We start from the raw sequence: 14,075 nt of genomic DNA, 5'->3' as shown, positions 1-14,075 counted from the left end.
TATAGTCTGAATGTAAATATCAGACTGATGTATTTCCTCCTATTAAACTGCATCGTGAAGGTGGTAGAGAGGAACAAATAAAAAAAGGTATCTCGATGTATTATTTTTTCTCTCTTTCTTAAAAAATAATAATAATATGCGTAGTTATTGCTGCTTAGCGGCTTGGTGGGACTGTGGCAACAGGAACTATTTCAGTTTAAGAATCCGACATCATGCTCACTGAGCCACAATGACTGCAGATCTTTATTAGCTATCAATTCACATTTGAATGATAGAAAAGTGTGGAGAAATCAGTGACTGTTACCTCTCAGGTATGTGTGTGAGCGCTGGGAAGAGTTGGTGTCGTTCACAGGTGAGGCGGCCGCAAGTTCTGGCCGGAAGAGCTGTTATCTCCTTGGCAATTAGCTGAAGTGGCCAAGAGTGTCCTTTCTCCACCTCTCTCTCTCTCGCTCTCACCTATCAGGTGCATGGGATGCTTCTCACCATTGCTGGCAGATCAGCTGACACCTGCTGCTTCTTCTCCTCATCGAGGCTGCTGCAGTTTCTGCCATGGGTGGCCACATATATATCTCTTCCGCGAGCTGTTATGAGGCAGATACACATCTTTACCAAACATCTGAATGACAGGATAAGATGAAGAGGGAGGAATTAAACAGTTTTGAAGGAAATATCAGTTTTATTATATATAGTTATTTACATTTTCACCCATCATAATGGTTAAAAAATTACAGTGATTTTGTTTTTCTGCAGTATTTCGCAAACAGTTGTTTTCTGCATGCCTTGAAATCGCCGTGTATCACATTAACCTCTATAGGAGCAACAACATACATAAGCATTCCATCAGTAAATTCTGCTTCTATGGAATTTATTCTTATGGGAGCACAGTATGGTACTGCGTGAACACTGGAATTTATTCACTGTTTTAAGACAATATGTACGCTGTGCTCACATAGATAGCTTGCAAAGTCATACAATATGGCTCTGAAGTTTAGCCACAAGCGCTTCTGCGTGACTGACAATGCACTTCATATGTCGTCGAAGTTCACAACACTCGAATGTTTAACGTAAACGCATGAGTCTCCAGAAGTTAATTCCAGCTTTGCTTCTCCATACATATCGACATTGGACGCCTTTCTGCCAAACTTATGGACAGTACGAATGTATGACTGGTGTCAATCGGTCGTCCTCTTCCTTTTAATGTACTCCAATACGCTACATAGAGAGTCCCACTCATACCACGTATACTGCACTTTAGCACCAAAGTTGAACATTCTCAGTTTCAATTATTACGTCCAAATCACCATCCAGTGCTAGGCCTACGTTCATACTTTTCTATCCTCTGAAAGTCGCGCTGTAAGTATTGGTAAAGAGCAGTATTCTGCAACCACTTATCTGCAGGTCGAGGAAACTCCAACAGCTGCTGCTCCTGGAATGCAAACGCCGACTGTGGCACATGATATTTGAAAAGCAGATCCGGTAAATCGGTTATGCCGGCTGTGGGATGCTGCTGCTGTGATGCTGCGGACGACAGAACCTCGAACACCTGTGTCTTGGTCCGACATTTCAGCTAGTGCCACATCAGGTGGTTGTCGCACAGTTGGAAAAAAAACGTAAAGAAACAGATAGAATGCATTAATAAATGAATAATAGAAGAGGCAGTCAAATGAATATGAGACACATGGAAAATAGTAAGTAAACTGTTTATCATTTGAAAAGTAATCAACATAGCTGTTAAGGCATTCATCCCATAGTGAGACAAGATGGTCAATGCCTTGATGGAAAATGTTTGTGGTTGTCTATAGAACCATGATTGTACACAGGCGTATACCTCTCCCTCCAAAGCAAAACGATAGCCGTGATTGCCTTTCTTCAGGGTTCCAAAACTATGAAAATCACAATGGGGAGGGATTGGCACTGTATGCAGGATGTGTAAGGGCTTCCAGTGACTCTTCTGCAGCGTACTCGAAACAGCCTTGGAAATATGTGGGCGCAGAAGTGTACAAATCTCGAATGACGATACTCACGCAACTGGAGTAGTAATAAAAGGGGTGAGAGGGGGGGGGCGGGAGAACTTGTTTTAAGTTATCTGATTGTCCAAGCGAGAAAACACCGATTTCCCTACATCTCTAAGTCATCCTATTGGCGTTGATCAATGGGGAGAGGATGACCTTGTCCTAGATCATCTGAGACAGAGTTCTTACAGTGGATGGATGACCTTCATTTTCCCGCCATTTTTACGTCGTATGCGTGTGCAGGGGGGATTGGCGGTTTGTGGTATGTATCAGGTTACCAAGTGACTTTTAATGCATCAAACGCAATTTGCAAATAATTGTCAGAACGCCGGTTTATTATAACAGCGATTTATTAGATATAACTCTTGTGGAACTGATACGCAAATCAATGTATTAGAAAACCCCGAACCAGTGAAAGAATTTTAACCGATTACGAAGAAATCCACTGTTCATAAGTGAATTTAACCCAGGGGACAACTAACGTTTTTGAATCCAGTAATGCTACGTGTGTGCATAAAAAAATATTTTATTAATATCCTGTTACTGAATCATTTCTTCCTCGAAGCCATTCTCATCCTCATCACCAAAATATTGTCTTATTTTAGGTTTGTCTTCTCTTCAGGAATTTTGTGGTGTTTCTCGAAGCATTTATTAACAGCCCTAGTCAGTTATAACCCACCCTCAGTTTTAACTTCCTAATGTGTAACATACTTTATGTTCCTTTATCGTTTTCATCTACTTAGTTTTCACTCTCCCTTATAATTTCACGTTTATCGGACTGCAAGTTTAAAAAATTTTCTATGATTGCTATGACTCTTTAGTTTCCGAGCAGGACAGCTACACTATGCCATGTAGTTTTGAGTAGTTTATATGTAGCATATTTATTACCCACTATAGTAAAGACACAAGAAGCTGCGAGATAAACTGTGTAGAATTGGTTTATACCTTATAACAAAATTTTGTTCCTAGAAGAACAGTTGATCTCGCTTAGCGTACTAGTTATGAGGGAATGATTTTAAATAATGGCATGTGTCGAACAGTTACTCCTCTTCCTTCTTGTCGTGGCAATCAATTAACAATTACACGTTTCTTAAAAAGAAATCATGTTTCTTTGTGGTATGAGTGTGTAGCGGCAACTGGAAATCAGTAGAAAACCAGGACTCGATCGCGGGTTCCTTGCTTTTCGCGATCACTTGTCGCAACCATTTGCTGCGTGAGGACGCCTCCAGGTCTGACTCAGACTTTCGTTACCACTCATGTTTCTTCCTGTCATTTAATTCTATTAAATTAAATACCATGTAGTGTGGTAAACCAAGGTTCTCGACCGACTTCGCAGCCCCAGTGGTGCTATTCTCACACACCGCACAGAAGAATCTCTCGATGGTAGTTAGTATTTGTAAATCATAGGTGGGAATGTTAATAAAAGCTTCGATTTGATTGTGATAAGTAGAAAATAGTGCTTCGAGTCCCAGTCAGGCACAACGTTCCAATGCAAAGAGTTTTCTGAATGTGGTATGCTCCTTTATTTTGATAAAACACACTACATATATTTAGTCCTGTACAGCAAATAGACACGTACCAAAAATTAATGTAGCGTCTGAACAAGAGTCCGTGAACAGGATAGAATGTTCCAGATTTTTGGGTGTAAATTATAATAAAAACATTAACTGGAAGAAAAATATTACTAAGCAGCTCAAACAACGAAGTTCACCTATTTCTGCTCTCCGTGTTATTGCTAGTCTTGGTAGCAAATGAATCAACCTTACATCATTTTTTTCATATGTACACTCAATCATGTCTCATAGAATACTTTTGTGACGTAGCTCATCACTTAAAAAGAAAATACTGATTGCATAAAAGAGGATAGAAAGAATAATACTTGGTGTTCACTCCAGTCATTTTGCAGGCATTTTAACTTCACCTTCACAGTATATACATATTTGCTAATGAAATTCCTCATAAATAATCCATCACAACTTGAGAAAAATTGTAATGACAATAACTACAACACTAGGAGGAAAAAAATGACCATTATTACTCATTACGAAAGCGGCTCCAAGAAGTTCAGTGGGCACCAACAAAAAATTTTGATCATTTGTCGAGTCACATAAAAGTCTGACAGGTAGTAAAGAAAGTTTTAAATACAACAAAAACTAATTTCATTGGGACTAGTCTTACTACTTCAAAGACGAATTTTTATTTAAAAACTTGTAGCCTGTTGAAAAACATTTAATTTTAAGTATACTTGCATGAGCAGGACAGTGCATTTTAGTTCTAGTTTTAAGTGTACTTGCATAAGGGGGACTGTGTTTTTTGGGAACTTGTAAATGGTCAGCATGTTGCCATCCACTGAAACTAATCAGTTATATATATACTGTAAACTGACTAGTTCCACCTCATTTAGATAAACACATTGTTCGTATATTCAATGCAACACATAACTAACATGTTCATTTCGTTGCAGATTCAGCATATTTCAACGGTAAGTACCTGTTTCATTTCATGTCACTGCATATTCGTTATTTTCATCCCCGTCTATATGTTCACTTTTTTATCATTGCATTTAATTAATTTCATTGAATTGCTTTCAAGCTGAACGAGAATCGATGTTGTTGTTTCATGGAATATGCTGCCTGGATCTAGCTGCTTGAGGCCATGGTAGTTACCAGCAATCACCCAGCTGTTGTGGTTTGGTAGAGCCGTTTCGAGATGAGGTTGAGAGTTCCAGGTAAGCATATACTGCAGTTGATCAGCTGAAAGCTTCACTCACGGGACGTGATTTGGGAGAATACTGCATATTTACGTAAAGCACAAGATTCCACTTCCGTAGCTGAATGATCGCGGAAATAACAGATTTATAATTAGGCAGTTAATAATGGTATTGTCATTAAAAGTTCGGTTATTCACAACGAAAGGATTCTGCTGCCGTGGTAATAGAGATGAAATAGAAAACGCATATTTCAGGGTGTGATTACCCATTTCTGCTTTAATGTAAATTTCCAAAAAGTAAAGTTACATACAGATTTTAAATATCTTTGTTACAGACTACAGTATAAGAAATAAATGGGAATATAAAGTGTAGTGGCAGATGAAAAAAAAGTTCAGCGTTGTTTCCTTCGGTGAGAAAGGACCCAGGTTTGATTCCTAGTGACTCCTCAGATTTTTTCGAAGATAAGTAGGCCTGTGACTGGGTCCACTCAGTCTTGAGAGTCCAAATAAGAAGCTCCTTGAATAAAAAGCAGCTCCGTTATCGGGGTTAATCTATTGGCAACAAAGGCTGGAGGGATTTACGACGTTCCTAATGTTTGAGTGGTATTTTCGTTTACACAACATGGCTATGAATAGTATACAAAATACATTTTCATTACGCTGACAGCTGTATTTATTATTATTTATTCAAATATTTCCATGTATCCTAAGCAATATTCATGATTTCCAATACGAAAATATAATACAGTCATTTACAGTAGTACGAGATAGTTCCTGTTTTTAAGGTTTTACCTGACTTGCTGAGAAACACTTTGTTATGTTCAGTTATTTAAATATATCGTAAGTTACTTCATCAAAATACAAAATGACAATACAACACAATCTTTTACAATATTATAACTTTGTATTCAAGATACATAACAGTTTATGAGATCTTATTTCACTTGTTGAGAACCATTTTATCCTATTTCTACTTCTGTCTTGTTTGTTTTTGTTTTTAGCCCTTCAAAGTTAAGAACTTCAGTGTATGTTAACCGTTTACATTATAAAAGAAATACTCACATTTGAATTAATGTCAGAACACTTCATTGAATTGGAATTTGAACTTTTATAAACATGTTTGCTAACAAACAATAAATTATAAGTTAATCTGACCATTCACACTCTACTTCCAGTTTCCTTGCAGCTGCAGCATACATATAAACATAGAACAATGAAGCACATTCTGGCCTAGCACAGACAAACATACACATGAATGAATATAGAACAATGTAGTACATTCTGTAGTAAACTTCATTAAAATATAAATTTTCAGCTGTTTGAGCAGTGCCATTTCAAAATAAGCGTGACAGTTTATCCTTTAATTTATTCTGTGTAGTAATATCCTCATTACTTTGCAGATTCTTTGAAAATAAATATCGAAATTAATTTGTGAAAAGTAAGGAAATAGAGACTGAGACAATTTCGTTTTGAAGCGATATTATACGTCTGCATTTTTTTTTAAGTTCTGTAATTTGTGACACTAAAGAAATTGACTTTACGTTGAAAAACTTTTGTTACATCGTACATTTCTAAGGAAATTTCCTCGTACATATTTTCATACATTAGAGTTTACAAATAATTTATATATTAATGTTCGGTCATGAACAAATTAAAAGAAGTAAACATGTCTTTCAAACGGAAAGGCAATTGACTCGCAGATTAATCTGGAAACATGTTTGCTAACAAACAATAAATTATAAGTTAATCTGACCATTCACACTCTACTTCCAGTTTCCTTGCAGCTGCAGCATACATATAAATTTATTGAGCAGCAAGAAATTCTGTTTCTTCTAATTTCTACACGGCTTTGATTCATGATGCTTCTGTTGGGAGCCGAATCTGTCCTCAGATAGAAAGAAATCATACTAAAGAATTGTTTTACTGTTACTGAAAATATCCGAAAGCAAATAATGTTTGTTACTTCATAACTATGTATATACTAACACTATATTGTTATGGCTTTCCATCCAACATGACCATAGTTGGTAGATCAACAAAATAATTATCAAGATACAACAATAACGCGTAAGAGAAATGTTTATTGCGTGTAAGCAACTGACGAAGAGTTTCTTTCATCTTCAGCCGGAACATAACATGTACTTCAAATAATGTTGCAATTTACGACGCGATGCTATCTTGGCACACTGACTGAACAATACATCGATATTTCTAACTTTTCAGGAAAAGGTAGGGAAGTGGTAGTGAGTTGAAGGAACATGCATAATAGCCATGTCCAATAATTTATCAATACAGTCTCCAAACTGACAAAACTTGAAACAGAACAAAAGATTTCTTGCAAGTAATATATGCGTTGATATCTTAAATGTTATGAGATTGGCTTCCTTCTTAAATGTTATGAGATTGGCTTCCTCTAATGGAACTCCCTGAATGAGATTTCCTTGTGAATATTTTTAAACGCACTCTGAATCCAAAAGTAAATAATGTGAGTTACTTCATAACTACGTATGCACCAATACTGTATTGTTATGGCTTTCCACCCAATATGATCATAGTGGGAAGATCAACAAATAATTATCAAGATACATCAATAACGCGTAAGAGAAATTCACGTCAGATCATATACTGAAACGAAAAATGGCAGAACAGTTAGTAAGGGTTTAGTTAGATCAAGCCAATATTTACAAAGCACTTTCGTCAAATACTCAACGTGCGTAAAATTTTTATGCCTGATTATTCTGCAATACTTAAAAATGTTCATAAATTAAGTACTCACGTTGCATCTTAAAAATACAAATATACCATAAATTTGCTAATTGACATAAATTACAAATGGGTCAATTTCTTCTTCGATAGCCCCGTTAATGTTCTCGCTGTACTACTTCCAAATCCAGTGTTTTATTCCATACCACACTTAGTTGAGTATATCTGGTAACAAACAGGAAAACTAATGTAGAGAACTGACGAATAAGATGTCTGTTACATACATTCAAATCATGTTGGATTGATTTAAACCTGATATACTTACAACATTGTTTCTGGAAAGCCTGTAAGCTGGTGACGATCAGTTTTGTGACTTATGCAGGCTTCATTCATTTTAGAGTCCGCTCATCTCCCACTTTCCAAGTCCTTTTGATCATTAACATCAGAAACTGTTGAAATCTCAATTATTATTGGTGGACAACATTCAAAATTGACACTTGTACACCTTCCACCATATAATGATATCGTCACTGGTGGCGAAGCTGTAAAAATATAGTGAAATGTTGATAGCTGTGATGATTGGTCTAAAATATACACATTTCGTCCTGAGATGCAGCATCTTACCATCACTCATAGTAACGTAAACAAACCCTCGGAAACAGATGAGATAAGCCACAGCTGCACAGCTGTTAAATTGTGGAACAGACCGCTATAAGATGTCTCTTGTAAGAGATCTATAAAAGAAAAAGTTGATTTCAAAAATCTGTTTCATTTTGTTGATTCTTGTCATTATTAAATCATAGTAACGTAACTATTACTTACAGTTTGCGCAGCCTTTTCAAACTTTTACGTGTGATGTCGTTCCTAGCACGTGAACAGGTATGGCACCAAAAATCATATGTTCTTTTACGTTATCAGCAACAATCGTCAAACGTTCATAATATTGCTTTGTCAGATCTATGTGTATTTCGGAATGAAAGCACCACTTTCAGGATTCTGCGATTTTATCTAAGAGCCTCCTCAAACAAAAGCGTAGTTCCATGGTGATGGTACTTTTCCTGCGAAATTCGTAGGCTTTCCCGGCGTAATAAGCCTTGAAAGTTTCTTCAGGTTTGCTACCGGATCCTGAAATCAACTCTATTCAATTTTTCGGCGATCCAGCTGTTCGCCATCTTCAGGAGACCGCTGCTGAGACAGAACAGTACTCAGCAACAGAAGCAGCGTTCTCCTGAAGATGGCGAACAGCTGGATCGCCGAAAAATTGAATAGAGTTGATTTCAGGATCCGGCAGCAAACCCGAAGAGTCTGTCAAGACGTATAGGCCACAACAACCCATTATTACAAACAGACGACTGAATTTGTTTGCTAGTAATATATTATCTTCTACTGCGTGTCTCTGCCAAAATAAAGTTCTACTGGTTGCCCGGAATCGATGCCCATATCTTCTGTTGTCATTTCAAGTAACAGGATGCCCCAGCGGAGGTATCAAAAGCAACAAATGACCTCGCATCGACATCTAATTCCTAATGACACTGTTAGTATAATAAATGTGTTGATGAATTTTCGAAGATGATTTCAGGAGTCTATAACGGATAGCGAATTCTTCTCGTCAAGAGACATTACATGAATATTACAGAACCTAGAGTCTGTCCCGGATACATAACCACTAGCTCACACCACTAGGAAGGCAAGATGACTGAGATTAGAAATTCAAGTCACTCAAGTTGGAGGAAAATTATAAAGAATATAAACAGCTCTCGGCTGAAGACCCAGAAACACGTGACAACACGCGACAATGAGCAGCACTGCAAAGTGAACACAACACGCGCGGTACTTTCTAAAGATATCAGACGTCGAAGAAGTGAGAAAACTGTGTAGACGAGATGAGAGCGTCAGTGATGAATCACGAAACGTGCAAATGGCCCAATACGCATATCAGCATTCGATGCTGCTGGGTGGCTGACGGTACCTCATGAATGCTCCGTAAAGCACGAGATAAGCTTCTTGGATGATCTGTTTGTCAACCTTTGGCTCTGTAAACTGCAGCCTCGAACAAATACACCCCTTGGGTCATGATGAACCTAATTTCAGCGCTGTTGTCCTTTCCCATCCACTACTTCGTGAACTGATGACTGATTCCAGTTCTGTTGTTCTTTCCTATATGCTACTAAAATAAATAAATCGTTCATAGTTTTAACAACACTGCATTTGTCGTGTACATCTCGAAGTTTCCTAAGAGTTTCATCACAAGGGAAAAGCACTATAAAAAAAGAATTTACGAAGTCAGTCATCATACTCACGAAAATCACATTGCCGAATACGCCATGTTTCTTTAGCTATCCCTTCTTTAACTTATGATCCATTTCTACAGTGCTACGGGTGGGAGGAAAAATACAAAAAACATAGAAAACTTTAACTTGATGATATTGACATTTCAGTGGACCCGTTCTACTGTAAACTAAATTATGTTAGAGGTCGCAGTTTTAGAATTCATTGTCTGAAATTACGATTATCACCTGGAGTTGTAGCAAGTTCTCTTCCACGAACGAGGATCAGTTACAAGTTGTTGACTTAAGATTTGGTGCGTACATGCCCATCAGCTAGTGATATAGTGGCTAAGATCGTTTGCTTGACATGCTCACGTATATCACAGTTCTGGTTGCTAATAATGTCATTCTTATCATTTCTTGGTCTATGAAACATGTATCCCAGTCATTCGCGTTGCTGCTCTGTCTTTTCGATTCTTACACTATTTTCCAGCGGGATAGTGATTGACTCCATATAGCCTGAATCATTTTTAACCCTTGCACGGCCAGCAGGTTCCAAAGAAGACACGTCAACACCAACAACGTGTAGGGGCTGTCTCTGACTGTTGCTCGGAAAGTGTTTATTTCACTCACGACGCACATGCAGGGTGACCTTTGAAGTGCGTTTACACTTGATCTTTCGCCGACGGTCAGTTTTCAACAAGCGATAGTGTTCACACGAGGTAAGTAATTTGCAGTATACTAATATTTAACGATGTTTTATTTATCGAGATATTGATGTAGTTCTGATTAAGTAATGAAAAGATTCTATTTTTATAAAATTCGACAGGTCCCCAAAAGAGGAATACGCATTTCAGTATTTGAAACTAAATTATGCAAATATAAGTGACTGACGTTTACGTGAAATAAATTCCAAACTGCGCTCTGTTGGCAGACGTAGCCGACACATTTCCATTTTTCTTCAAGTAAAACTTTTCGCTGCGAACTTAAATAAACGTTATGTCACCGTAGCCCTTGTATCGAGAGCTATCAAATGCCATAAAAAAGTGAACTGCCTCATATGGAAAAGAACCAGAGTTGCTTCGATATCCCACTACATTAGAAAACGTTAAGACATCCTAACGATAAATTACAGTACTTGGCCATTTCGCTTACTATAACTTGCCGAAGGGTGGTTTAGATATCTTAAAGTCTGTGAAATAACAAGCGGGGCCCGCGTGACGGGGTATACGACGTATCTTTGATCCGTGAATAAGCTATTAGTACCTCTTTTCCTTCCAAATATACTTCTCGTATTTGCCGCTGCATAAGACGTCGCAGTCACCATATTTTGTGACAATATTTCTTGGAACTGTTCGACATTCTCAGATGGTTCCCGGCAGGTATAGCTGAAAGACACGTCAAACTGCTGTTATTACCGTAACCGCTTGTAGATGTCGAATAGATTTTCGAAGAAATGTTGCCTACCTTTGACAGTGTTATCCGGTTTCAAATTCGAGAAATGTAACTGCTAACAGGTCCGCCGGGAAGTCGCGTTATTTCCTCGCGGTTGATATCGATATCTAAATGGACACCCTAGCTGCCAACAGGCATTGATATACTTCATTGGGGACATGTTGTAAATGTGTGCCCCGACCGGGACTCGAACCCGGGATCTCCTGCTTAAATGGCAGACGCTCTATCCATCTGAGCCACCGAGGGCACAGAGGATAGTGCGCCTGCAAGGACTTATCCCTTGCACGCTCCCCGTGAGACCCACATTCCCAACATGTCTACACCACTACATTCGTAGTGCGCCTAATAGATGTTTGCCCATCGTACTCATTACTCGTGGCAGATTAATCTACCAAGTCATGTGGACATGTTGGGAACGTGGGTCTCACGGGGAGCGTGCAAGGGATAAGTCCCTGCAGGCGCACTATCCTCTGTGCCCTCGGTGACTCAGATGGATAGAGCGTCTGCCATGTAAGCAGAAGATTCCGGGTTCGAGTCCCGGTCGGGGCACACATTTTCAACATGTCCCCAATGAAGTATATCAACGCCTGTTTGCAGCTAGGTTGTCCATTTAATTATCATTTCATTTCTAGCAAAGCTGCAACGGTCGTCAACGGTAACTATTCTTTCGGGAACAGATACTACCCTCATATATAGAGATCGATATCTACATCTACATCTACACAACACCCCGCAAGCCACCTATCGGTGCTTATTACCACTAATTGATCCCCCCTTCTCTGTTCCGCTCGCGAAAGCGCGTGGCAAGAAAGACTGTCGGTAACCCAATGCATCAGCTCCAATTTCTCGAATTTTCTCATCGTGGTCATTTCGTGACATGTGGGAGGAAGTAATATGTTTTCCGACTTTTCCCGGAAAATACTCACTCGAAATTTCAATAGCAAACCTCTCCGCGACGCACCTCTCTTGCAACGTTTGCCACTGCAGTTTGTTGAATATCTCTATAACGCTCTCGCGCCGACTAGACGAACCCGTGACGAAACGCGCCACTCTTCTTTGGATCTTCTGTATTTCTTCCATCAGTCCCACTTGGTGAGGGTCCCAGATTGATGAACAGTACGAACATTTCAATATTCAAACCATGTAATGTGGAGAGACGTTGACCTCCAGCGACAACCTACTTGTCACCCCTCTCTACTCATCTGCCACACCACGGCGACGCTTTTCCCCGACACTCCGCTCCTAGCACCTGCACGTCCCAGCAAACCAGCCCAGTCTCCCGTAGCGCCGGTGTGCCACGCGCCAGACTTCGCAGGTGGGCGCTCGCGGTGGAGCCTTTTATCTCGGCGCTATTGGCCTCCCAGAAGGCCGGCGCGTGTCTCCGAGCAGCCTGCCCGCTGCCACCTCACGGTCGCGTATTTGCACATCGCCAAGGCGAGCAGCCGCGCCGGTAGCCGGTCAAGAGCAGCCGCATGCTCGAGCAGCGAAGCGAGGTCTCGTCCCGCCACATCTGTGCGGTCTAGTGCCCTTCTCGCAGCGAGAAGAAGGGAAGGAAAGGCGGATCGCATTGTCGGCTGTGAGACCGCTAGGGACAGGTTTTGCCGTCAGACCGAACGAGGTGACGGTTGTGCCTCAACTGTTTCTGAGCTCACCGGACAAAACACACTATGTGATCAAAAGTATCCGGACATCTGTTAGTAGAGATTAATATAGCGCGTGTCCACCCTTCGTCTTTATGACGGTCTGAACTCCGCTGGGGACACTCCTAATGAGGTGTCTGAATATCTGTGGAGGAATGGCAGTTAATTCTTCCGAAAGAGTCGCAACCAGAGAAGGTAGTGATGTGGGACGCTAGAGCTCTGGACCGAAGTCGACTTTTTAGCTCATCGCAAAGGTCCGTATTTTTAACACAAATGTGAAGGCTGTCCTTCTGTACGCCAGTGAAAACTGGAAAATGGATAAAAAGATAACATCCCAGTTACAAAGCTTCATAAATAGACGTCTTCGACGCATCATCGATATCTGGTGGCCAGAAAAAATATGTAATGAGGAGCTCTGGCGAATAACAAACCAGATACCTATAGAAGACCACATACGAGAGAGAAAGTGGGGTTGGTTGGGTAACACCTTGAGAAAACCAGATGAAGCCATCGAGAAAAAAGCATTGGAATGGAATCCCCAGGGAACAAGGAAGAGAGGAAGACCAAGGGGCACATGGAAGAGGACAGTGGAAGGGGAAGCAAAAAGAGTTGGCAAGATCTGGGCAGAATTGAGGCAAATAGCCAAAGACAGAGACGGATGGCGAGTTGTCCTGGATGCCCTATGCCCCCATAGGGGTCAAAGGAATTGAGTCAAGTCAGTCAAAGGTGTTCCACTGGAACTTTTGTAGTCCTGTCCTCCTCAGTCGCGTGTAATATTACGGTATATTGATAATTTCTACTTTTTTGTACCGTCTGACTACAAGTGAATGGAACACAATTTTCGTGCCATACTCATTTTTGCCTTAATTCTCTGCAAGGCATCTTCAGTGGCCTGGAATATGTACATAATTTTACTGTTTAGTATATATTTTCGGGCAGTGCACCTATAGGTTGTAAACAGTTCTGGTGGTTGGTGTTTGCTATGATGTTGTAATATTTGAAAGTCTACTTCCAAGTTGCATTGACGATTTTCTACATATTTCGTTTCTGTTCCATTTTTGGTGCCGTTCCTCTTGTTATAAGCCAACCAACTACCAACGGGGATAAATTGCAGCGATCAGGAATATACAAACTTGAATGTGGAAATTGTGACGCAGTATACCTAGGCATGACATGCAGGAATTTTAAAACGCTGTGCAAAGAACATTTCAGTTCATGGAAGTACGGAACAAACCATTCCACATTTGCAGAATATTTAAAACACCAAAATCACCATCCTACAAACATGG

General features: G+C 39.9%; 1 long non-coding RNA gene and 1 other non-coding gene across 3 annotated transcripts; both read right to left on the bottom strand.

The window, feature by feature from the left end:
* Nucleotides 1-750: 750 nt before the first annotated feature.
* Nucleotides 751-8,529, bottom strand: LOC126260228 (uncharacterized). 2 transcript variants are annotated; one of them, XR_007546631.1, is made up of 5 exons: nucleotides 8,247-8,529; nucleotides 8,049-8,158; nucleotides 7,750-7,966; nucleotides 7,498-7,649; nucleotides 751-1,567 (listed from the first exon to the last, which is right to left on the bottom strand). It is a non-coding gene; the product is annotated as an uncharacterized LOC126260228 (long non-coding RNA). The 2 variants fall into 2 exon arrangements; XR_007546630.1 differs by lacking the exon at nucleotides 751-1,567 and having other exon boundaries at nucleotides 5,064-7,649.
* A 2,789-nt stretch (nucleotides 8,530-11,318) lies between these two features.
* Nucleotides 11,319-11,393, bottom strand: Trnak-uuu (transfer RNA lysine (anticodon UUU)). The gene has a single exon. It is a non-coding gene; the product is annotated as a tRNA-Lys (tRNA).
* Between the last annotated feature and the right edge of the window lie 2,682 nt (nucleotides 11,394-14,075).

This window comes from Schistocerca nitens, chromosome 5 (genome assembly GCF_023898315.1).
Source record: "Schistocerca nitens isolate TAMUIC-IGC-003100 chromosome 5, iqSchNite1.1, whole genome shotgun sequence".
NCBI lineage: Eukaryota > Metazoa > Arthropoda > Insecta > Orthoptera > Acrididae > Schistocerca > Schistocerca nitens.
This window is presented reverse-complemented; position numbering and strand designations above follow the sequence as displayed.